Source organism: Tenrec ecaudatus, unplaced genomic scaffold, assembly GCF_050624435.1.
Source record: "Tenrec ecaudatus isolate mTenEca1 unplaced genomic scaffold, mTenEca1.hap1 Scaffold_690, whole genome shotgun sequence".
Classification (NCBI taxonomy): domain Eukaryota; kingdom Metazoa; phylum Chordata; class Mammalia; order Afrosoricida; family Tenrecidae; genus Tenrec; species Tenrec ecaudatus.
This window is the reverse complement of record NW_027459582.1, coordinates 92322-100392: the sequence shown is the minus strand read 5'-3', so window position 1 is coordinate 100392 and position 8071 is coordinate 92322. Positions and strand designations below refer to the sequence as shown.

Genomic DNA, 8071 nt, shown 5'->3' with positions numbered 1-8071 from the left:
CAATAAAATACTGATTAAGAAAGAAATCTGCCTGAAAGACAATGAAGGTATTGAACAGAGTGTAGGCTTCACTCTTTCCACATGAAGAGAAAGATACTTAAAACAGACTTCTATTCAAAATAATTGAAGCAAGAAAGTAAAAGTTATTTGTCCCATGTAAAGGAGGGAATTGTCAAGTCAATTCTTTTTGATGGGTGTCTGTGATGTGTGTGATAGGAAAGCTTACAGCTGTTGGCAATTGTTGAACATGATGATAATCTAAGGCCACTGAGTCATTCATGAAAAGAATTGTTGAAAATTTATTTTGTTGCCTATACATGTACCATGAGAAAAATAAATTAAAAATGAAAGATAATTTCTTCATGCATAATCAGAAACTGATGGAAAGTCTTGCTGGTACAACACTTCAAAACACTAGCTAAAATATTGAGCTGGAAAAGAGATTATGATATAAGCCAGAAATTTGAAATTAAAAAATTGTTAGCAATGGAATAGTCTTTATTTAATATTTAATTATTTTCTCATTTTTTTCTCCAAAACCATTTTATTTGGTGCTTATAATCATATCAATTCTTAGTTTAAGTGCATCAAGCAGCATTGAACAATTGTTACCAGAATCAGTTTCAAAACACCCCCTTCCTTCTTGAACTCCTTGGCATTAGCTCCCTTTTATCCCCGCCACGCCCTACTGTAGGCCCCAGAATCTCTTATTCTCTTTGCTATCTCGATGTGTTCATCAATTCTGGGTGTCATCTAATGTAAAACAGATAAACAAAGAACAAAATTTCAAGAATGTTACCGCCCATGACAAAAATACATCTGAGATAAACCCAAATAGGAATTGGAAATTGAAGAAGCAGGCAGTCCAAGTGCAGTCTGCTGCCCTTCCCCAGAGTCCATCACAGACCCAGGTGTGCTTAGGACCAAATGTGTCAGGCTGGCTACTGGAATGTGATGACCTTGCTGTCTGACTGCCTTTCCCAAGGCTTCTGGATCTAAAAATACTCTTTAGTAGCTGGCATCCTACAACACACCTACCTTCTTCTGAACATAAGCCAACATTCCCCAAACTGATTGTTACATACATTACATGGAATATACAAAACAACAACAACAAAACCATATCACTCCCTTCCAGTAGATTCCACCTTATAGCACAGCCTTCCAGTAGATTCCACCTTATAGCACAACCTTATTTCTCTATCTCTGCTGTTGAGGAGGGAACACTGTTCTTCACTTTCAGCACAAAGGAGGGATGCTTGCAAACCTCCATTCCTGCACTGGCCACAGTGTGAAACCACTGGCTGTGGAGACTGGTGCCCATTCCTGATGATGAGCCGGCTCTGTCTCTTCTCTCTGTGAGAAAACTATTGCATCCAATGCCTGTGAATAAGGTGTGCTTTTTCTGGTGACCTCAGACATTGGTTGAACGGAAATATTCTGTTAAGTCGTCCTTACACTATAAAAGAAGGGGAAAATGCAAATGGATGGAAGAATAAGGTTATTTTTATCAAGCTACTTTGTAAATTGAAGCACAACCAGAAAAAAATATCTTTAAAAGGAAAACCATTAACATGTTAATAAATATAAACAATATCATAAATGATGTCACAGAAAAGATGAGATTATTAACCTAAAAACACAATGTAGGAAATTCTATGAAGACCATGGTAATGGGAAAAAAACAATTCCTGACAATAGAATTAAATATGTTTAAACAAAATACAGAAAATAAACTAATGGACATAAGCAACCAAAATAAGATTCAAATTGGAAACACAATTAACGTAACTCACTGGCACTGACTCATAGTGACTGTCTAGAGTAGAGTAAATCTGCCTCTTAGAGTTTTAGGCACTGTAAAACTTTTTTAATTGAGAAATTGGCAATTTTATTATGAAATATATAATAGATAATATTATATCGATGTTAGATTTCTTATTTAATTTTCAATATTATTTTGTTAAAATAATTTTTGAAAGTATTCAAAATAAAAATATTTTAAAACATTTTTTCAAAACTAATATGTTTTAACATTTTATTTCTTTCAAACAAAAACCCTTTTATTAAGACCTAATCCAGACATCATCCCATTCTACAGTTAAATTGTATCCAGCAGTGTTTTAGAGTTAGAAAACATGTTTTTTCCTTCTTCAACTCCTATTAACTCCCCCATCTCTCTTGCTGAAACCCCCAGGAACCCTTATTCTGTAGAGTCACCCACCCTGTGCTTCATACATTAAGAAACATATAAAAATATATGAGGATCAAAAGTGCTACCAACAATAACAAAACACAGCAGAAATAATCCCTTAAATTTGTAAAAATCACATAAAATGTTAAAACCCAGATTCAGCACAAAATTCATAAAAGGAGAGATCAAGTGAAAAGTTTTAACCATCAAAGTCAGATGTGTCACTCTGAAATTCTATAGTCATCTCTCCAATACTCTCTGATCACCAGCTTTTTCCACCCCTCAGTTACGGTCAGAGGGAAATCACAGGAGGTGTATTCCCTGTGGAGATCCTGCAAATGTATTTTGAGATTCCACTGTCATCCATGGCCTTCTGCATGCCAGAATCTCACAAGTTAAGCTCTGATACTATTTAAAAATTTTTGTTTTTTAAGCTCTGATACTATTGGCTTCTTTGGATTTGGATTATATAATTTACATTCCTTGTAAATCTTTTTAAAGCCTCATCTGTCTCCCTTGGAGTGGCTGATGCTTTTGAACTGCTTACCTTGTACTTAGCATCCCAATGTGAAATCCACTATGCCACCAGGGTAGTGGAGTTGTAAATAACCTTTATTTGCATATATTATATATTAGTTATTTATTATACTTTGTTCTCCTGATTGAAAAACATATAGCTGTAATTTAATTAGGACTGGTACATTTATTACATTTTAAATGTTAAATAATTTAAAAATTATTTAACATTTAAAATTTTAAAAAACGGTTTCAGATTATTTTAGGTAATTACACTTAGCTGACCATTCTGCACCTCAGGCCATCAAAGATGCTGGGTGTTTTTGAGTCACTTTTACTCATGAAGACTTACAGCAAATAAGTAAACTTCCAAATCCTGAACCATCCTCACTTGCTCTTAAGTTTGATACCATTTTTGCAGCCACTCTGTCTGTGCTTCTAACTGAGCGTTTTCCTCTGTTTTGCTGACACTCTACCAAACAGGATGTCCTTTCTCTAGGAACCAGTTCCCCTGATCACAGATTCAAAATACGTGTGAAGTCACACTATTCTCAGTTCTAAAAAGCATTCTGAGATATGAGTGTGGAATGTCCTCCTCTTATGACACATTTGCTTTCTTTTGGAAATCAAAGTTTTCATTCCAACAAGCGTTCACTTCCTTGGGACTCCAATGAGTAATCTTACAAAGGAGTCCGCGAACCAGACAGCTCATTCCAGTTCACCTGTTCCCCTCTGTGCCTGTAACACTTGTTTTTGCATCAAGGGAGACAGTGGAGAGCAAGCATTATGAAGGATATGCCACAAGTTTAGCCCCAGAAGTCACCCATTTATTTTCTCAGACTTAGAGATCTTTAGTCAATTATCACACACAGTGCACAGGGAGCATTGTAGAAAGAACTCCAGAGGCCTGCCCGGGCTGTAATAGATCAGCGAGCTCAGGACATTTGAAATCATGCTTTGCACTCATGAATCTGTGCATGCCTGTATTTCATTGTCAACAGATTTTGAGTAACAGATAGGATGAGAATGACCATGATAATCAGTTTGTAGAGAAGGAAAATCGGTCATACAAGATGAGTATGAAGGATCAGAGTAACTTTAATATTTGTTCCTCCGTTCAAGTATGCAGGGAGGAAATTAAAAAGCCTGTAAATTTAGAGGTGAGTGGAGAGAAAAAAAATTGTCCCTGGTGTGGCTGAGAGGTAAGAGAGGAAACCCTCATTCAACAGGAAATCCTCCCTGTCATTCATGTGTCTGTCTAGGACTGGGTGTGTGTGTTCAGTGGGTCCTGCACGCCCCCTGCTGCCCAATGTGTTCCCTGCAGGGGAGGCTTGTGTCGGCTCACACTGACTTCCCTCACTGTTCCTTGCACAGTAATACATGGCGGTGTCCTTAGCAGTCATGGAGCTCAGCTGCAGGGAGAACTGATTCCTCCATGTGTCTCTGGTGATGGAAAGTCGGCTCAGGAATGACGGGTTATACTCTGTACCACCATCATAATCTCTGTATCTCATCCACCACAGTCCTTTCTCTCAGGTCTGGTAGATCCAGTTCCAGTCGTAACCAATGCTGGTGATGGAGACACCAGGGACAGTGCAGGTGAGGGACAGCTTCTGGGAGAGTTTCACCAGTGCTGGCCCTGACTCCTGAGGCGGCACCTGGGACAGGACGCCTGTAAATAAAAATAATTGGAATATGTCAGTCACTTGCAGTTACAACCATCCTCATAGAATCAACACTGATATATGAGACCCTCAGGTTGGGGAACTGTCACCAGGCACAGAACTCACAGAAATGGCATCTTTAGACCACAGTTCTGCTTTCCCAAGGGACCCACAGCCCTGTCAGAAGAGAACTGATAGCTTTCAGTACCCAAGGCTGGGATTTTAACCTAGTGCCTGCAGAATGATTTGCATAGGAGGGAACCCTGTGTTTATCAATAGAGGTTCTTTTGTTTCTTCTGAGGCCATTGTAGGGTAATTCTTCTTTTGAACTTATTTGTGTGTTAGGCTGCAATGAGAGATCTCTTTTCCTAAGAGGTGTGTGTGAATGGCCAAAGGAAAACCCAGCATTTCTGAGCCCAGTGTTCTCTCCCTCCAGCCTTCATTGCTCCTGCCCTGACTGAGGCTCCCGTATATCCTGTGTGTCGAGGACTGGACAGTATGGAATTATCCTGTGTGTCGAGGACTGGGCAGTATGGAGTTCCTTGAAACCATCAGGTCCACCCGAGAGTATCATCATTGCCCCACACTCTCCAACACCCATGTCTTCTTTAGACACTGATGCTGTGAGGCAGAACTATGGGCTGTCACTCTACGTGCCAAAGCCTCTCTCGACCCTTACAGGAAGTTGGAAGCTGCTTAAGGCTAAAGGGCATGCTCACATTCAGGTCTTTGTGAGAGAAAGCCGGCACACCTGGTTGAGACGCCATCTAGGTCAGATGGGCTTGATTCAGCCAATGGGTTTAACCAGTATGGTCGACCACGCCTCCCAACTGGGGCCCTGAAAATGCCAAAAACTTTGAGACTACGCCTCTCTCCCAGCAGACACTATGCAGTTCAGTGCCTCCCGGCACTTAATAATTTAAGTATAAATTATTTCAGGAATTGTAAAATCATGCTTTGTTTTGAGTTGTTTTCTCTTCAAAAGATATTTGGCGTCAGATGTGCACACATACAGTTTCAACCAACTGGCATTTGGGGAAAAATACAACAGTGGAGAGAAACGGAATGTGTTGAAAGAAGCACATTGAGGGCAGAATTTAATGACATTGAGAGAACACTGGGCCTTCTGGGATTGATTTCAACTTATCCCAAGTTTGATGTGTTTCTCCCTGTCTTCTCAGGAAGAACGATGGATTTTCATTTTCAGGGCAGGAAAATAAGAGATATTTGAACTGTCCTTCCGGAGGAGTTCCCGGAGAGGCTCTCGGCTTGGGTAAATTGGGAAAGTCTAGACACAAGAGGAAACAAGCACTCAGCACCCCTGTCCTTGCTCCCATGGCAAAAACTGTATCCCCTGTACCCTGAGCTCCCTCTGCTACCCTCTTGGTCTCCTGACGCTTGAGATGTTTGTCCACGTTCCTTTCACCGTGCCTCCTGGTACTTTTCCCACATAATACATGCCAGTGTCTCCAGGTTTCAGATTATTGCTAAAACATGCTTAGCTAGCTGAGCTATCATGGTTGCAGTGTGTTGATTTTGAAGACGGGGCTGTTGCTAAAATTGTCATCACTAGGCTTTTTTGCCACATAACACACGCTTTGTTTCCCAGAGCCTGATAGATCTAGAAACTTGCTATCTGCAGACATGGCAGTGAGACATAGCCCTCTGAGAAAGCTTTCTGAGCCCATCACTGGTCTGTAGCAGCTCTACCTGCACTATTACACCTAGGAGTACAGAGGAGATCTAATTTAAAAGAGTTCTAAGATGAAAAGCACTGTGTTTGATGTTCAAGGTGCTCACAGGGTAAGACATCCATGTCACCAAGAAGAATCCAGAAGGGTGTCACCGCCACAGGTATCTCTGATCAACATGGGAAGAATATGAGTTTGAGTTGTGCTGCCATATTTTACACTGCAGGTGATCCACGTGTGCTGTGTTTGTGGAAGCAGAAGGTTGGCTCCGAGTAGGAAAGGCTGAGCAATGGCCCCTGGAGGGGATGTTCCTGACCCGCGTTCTGTGTTTCAATCTCTCCTCTTCATCATTCACACTGACTGTGGACAAACAAGTCCTCCCTGAAAACCATGGGCAGTTTGGTAGAAATGCACGTGGTTGGCCTGAGCTGTGAGCCACAATGAAGGAAATTCCCGAGGATGCCATTTTGCTTGGTGACCTTCTTTCTTGGTAGCTCCATCCTATCCTAAGGACAAGGTTAGTCTATGAGAGATTCAGGCTATTGGGTAAAGTGAGGGTAAAATGATGACTATTTCTGAGCATCCACTTCTCTTAAAAAATAACAAAATGACATTTTATTGATAATTTATCCACATAATATACAATTCAGTAATTCAACCATATCAAAAGGGTTGTATAATCCTTACCACAATCAATTTTACATTATTTTCTCCCCCATAATCATTATCATTTATGTAACTTTTTATTTTGCAAAAATATACACAAGAAAGCAGTTACCAATTCAACAACTTCTACATGTGTGCTTCGGTGCCACTGACCATTCTTTTTATGTTGTACAACTATTATTTTTATTCTTCTGTGAATTGCTACACACCCATTAAAATGAATTCACTGTCCCCTAAGCAAAAATTCTTCCTCCTTCATGCACAGTAAAAAGTTTGGTTTCTTTTTAAAAATAATTTTCTTGATATAATTTTCACACTTCCCTTGTTAAACCAGACCTAAAAAGAGTTCCGTATGCATCATCACAATCAGCTCTAATGTTTCCTCCTGCCTCCCGCACCCTCTGATCACTCCCCAATTACCTTCTCCCTCCCCTTCCAGATAAACCATTGCCTCAGTGGTTGTCTTTATGTATCCACTTCTTCTGTGCTCCAAACAGGAAACAAATAACAGAAACTATAAACAAATACAGAAAGATAGAATAATAGCGCTGGAGGCTCAGGGAATCTAGGGTGGACGATACCTTCAGGACCAGGGGCGTGAGGGGCGAGGCTGGGAGAGTGGAGGGTGAGTGGGTTGGAAAGGGGGAACTGATTAAAAGGATCCACATGTGACCTCCTCCCTGAGAGATGGACTGCAGAGAAGGCGGGGAAGGGAGACTCCGGATAGGGCAAGATATAACAAAATAACAATCTGTGGATTATCAAGGGCTCATGAGGGAGGGGGCAGCAGGGACGGAGGGGAAGAAAAAGAGGACCTGATGCAGAGGGCTTAAGTGGAGAGCAAATGCTTTGAGAGTGATCAGGGAAAAGAATGTACGGATGTGCTTTATACAATTGATGCATGTATATGTGTGGATTGAGATAAGAGTTGTATGAGCCCCTAATAAAATATTTAAAAAATAAATAAATAAAGCATACAAAAAAGGGGGGAGCACCCACTTCTCTTCTCATTTCGTCCTCCTCATCTACCTTGGTGGTTGTGGAGTCTCACCTGTCACTTTCCAGGTACTCGATAGATGTGCCCATGGTTTGTGACAAGATTTAGCTAGATCAGTGCTCTAGGTGATCTTATTCTGAGGACAGGATCTTATAACATGGCTCTGCACAATCCTCGCCTTCATGGGGAGATCACTAAAGATAAGGGCATTAGAGCAAAGTGTGGTGAAGAAAGCAAATGGCGCAAGGCTATCGATTATCTGGGGTCTTAAAGGTCTTGTCATCAAACAAGCACCAGTCTAAGTGAGGCGTCAAGTAAGTCCACACTGAAGAAGCACATCAGC

At 40.7% G+C, this 8071-nt stretch overlaps 1 long non-coding RNA gene across 1 annotated transcript in view; it reads right to left on the bottom strand.

Moving 5' to 3' along the window:
* Nucleotides 1–3094: 3094 nt before the first annotated feature.
* Nucleotides 3095–8071, bottom strand: part of LOC142436847 (uncharacterized) — a 53224-nt gene continuing 48247 nt past the window's right edge. Inside the window, exon 3 of the long non-coding RNA XR_012782153.1 lies at nt 3095–4382. This is a non-coding gene — a long non-coding RNA (uncharacterized LOC142436847). The remainder of the gene's footprint in view (nt 4383–8071) is intronic.